The sequence below is a fragment of the Rhinichthys klamathensis genome, unplaced genomic scaffold (assembly GCF_029890125.1).
Source record: "Rhinichthys klamathensis goyatoka isolate OS25496 unplaced genomic scaffold, OSU_Roscu_1.1 h1tg000007l_1, whole genome shotgun sequence".
Taxonomy (NCBI): Eukaryota; Metazoa; Chordata; class Actinopteri; order Cypriniformes; family Leuciscidae; genus Rhinichthys; species Rhinichthys klamathensis.
This window is the reverse complement of record NW_026606560.1, coordinates 245,573-247,522: the sequence shown is the minus strand read 5'-3', so window position 1 is coordinate 247,522 and position 1,950 is coordinate 245,573.

Here is a 1,950-nt window from a genome sequence, read left to right as displayed (position 1 = left end):
CTGAGGGAGAGAACGAGCTCTGTTTAATAAGCCAACACATTCTCATCCTTTGGCGTCATATAGGTGACGCCATGACATTTTGTCGAAATCTTACGCACATGGCATCCTTTAGCATCAATATAACACGCACTGTTATGGGTAGGTTTAGGTCTGGGGTAGGATTACGGTTATGACGCCTTGGGATCTGCGTCTCATATTGACGCTAAAGGATGCCATGTGCGTCGGATTTAGACGAGCGTCACCTGTATGACGCCTTGGGTTCTGCGTCTCATATTGACGCTAAAGGATGCCATGTGCGTAAGATTTCGACAAAATGTCAAAAGCGTCACGTGTATGACGCCTTGGGATGAGAACGGGCTGAATAAGCAGAGAAAAGAGTGAAAAGTTGATTTTGCAGTTGAAAAACATAACTTACCTGGTCGGGAACTGACGGGGATTTTATGAGAACTAAGCCACACCAGTTTTGGTGAGTTTGTGTTGTTTTCTTGCATTTTGTCGTGTTGTATTTTTCTTTCCTTCTTTGGTGGAGACTGAAGCTAACACTAAAAACGTAGCTGTTTACAGGGAAATATTTTGCCATAAACTGTTTACCAGTTAATATGTTGGGTTTATGGAAACTGTGAATGTTATAAAAGTGAATGTTTGCTTTGTAAATGAAAGATGTGTGTGGGAAACGGAGCCGTGATTTAAGAGGCCGCTCCGCCGCCATTTTTGGGGTGAAAAAACACTGTAGCAGTAACGTTACAACTCAGAGACTGTGAAACATTCATTTGTGTAATTTGAGGATTTAAAAAGAGATTTATTGTGCTTATGACCTGTCACGCAGGTCAGTTTTTTTGCTTGGTTTGAAGCTTGGTTGGAGCGAAGATTGGTCTGCAGTGTGCGGGCGTGCACGTGCGCAGACGGGATTCAAGATGGCAAGCCAGACCCAGATTTTCAACTCATCCTTTCCATCGCATCAGTGAGGAAATCTCCTGCGAATGGTGACTTGCTGCCAGAGTGGTAGGAGTATCAGGAATTGTTTTTGAACTGAACTGGAAATTGATTGAACTATTATTTTTGGACTGTATTGAACTGAATCTCTTCGTTGAACTGAATCTCTTCATTGAACTGAATCTCTTCATTGAACTGAACAATTGATCTCACATTTGGCCTTGAACTTGAATTTAAGGTGTTATATTTTTATTTTCATATTGAGTTCATATGTCCGAATGTGATTTGAAATGCTTGGTCCACTTTGATTTGGTTGTGTAAGTTGAAAGTATTTTCTTACCCGTAAAAAGAAAGGAAAAAGAGTTAACTCAGGAAGAAAAATAGGAATTCTAAAATAGGTGCAACCTAAGAAAAGACTGGTATAACTTAGATTAGCCTGACTAAAATAACTTAGGTGAACTAAAGAACAAAAAGAGAGTGAAATACCTTTTCATTTATTATATTTACCTCAATATTAAGAACCCGCAGGGTATTTTTGTTTTGTTTTGCGTACTGTATATTCTATGTGTGTTTTGCATTCAATAAATTGCCGGCCTTTTATATTTAAATCAATGGTCTCTGGTGTAATTATTTTTGCTCCCCACTCCTTAGAACCTAGAACTGATCCGGTGGCGCAGTGTGATACCGGTGCTACAAAACACCAAGTTGTAATTTTTGTACAGTGTAACTGTTAAATTATAGCCTACATGATATTAAGTTTTAGACATGTATTGTTTTTACAATTGTTGATCATTAATGTTTACAAAATCATAAATAAAACACTTCAACCCTATAACATCAAGCTATAAAAAAATCTGTTTTAATTAAATACCCACATCTTCACATGTAAAAAAAATAAATAAAAAAAATACAGAATGAATAGACATTGGATTGTATGGATTATAAACTAGAAACAGTCCAGAATACCTAAACAACAATTACATTGAAATTACAAGAAATAAGCAGAAATGAAGCCCA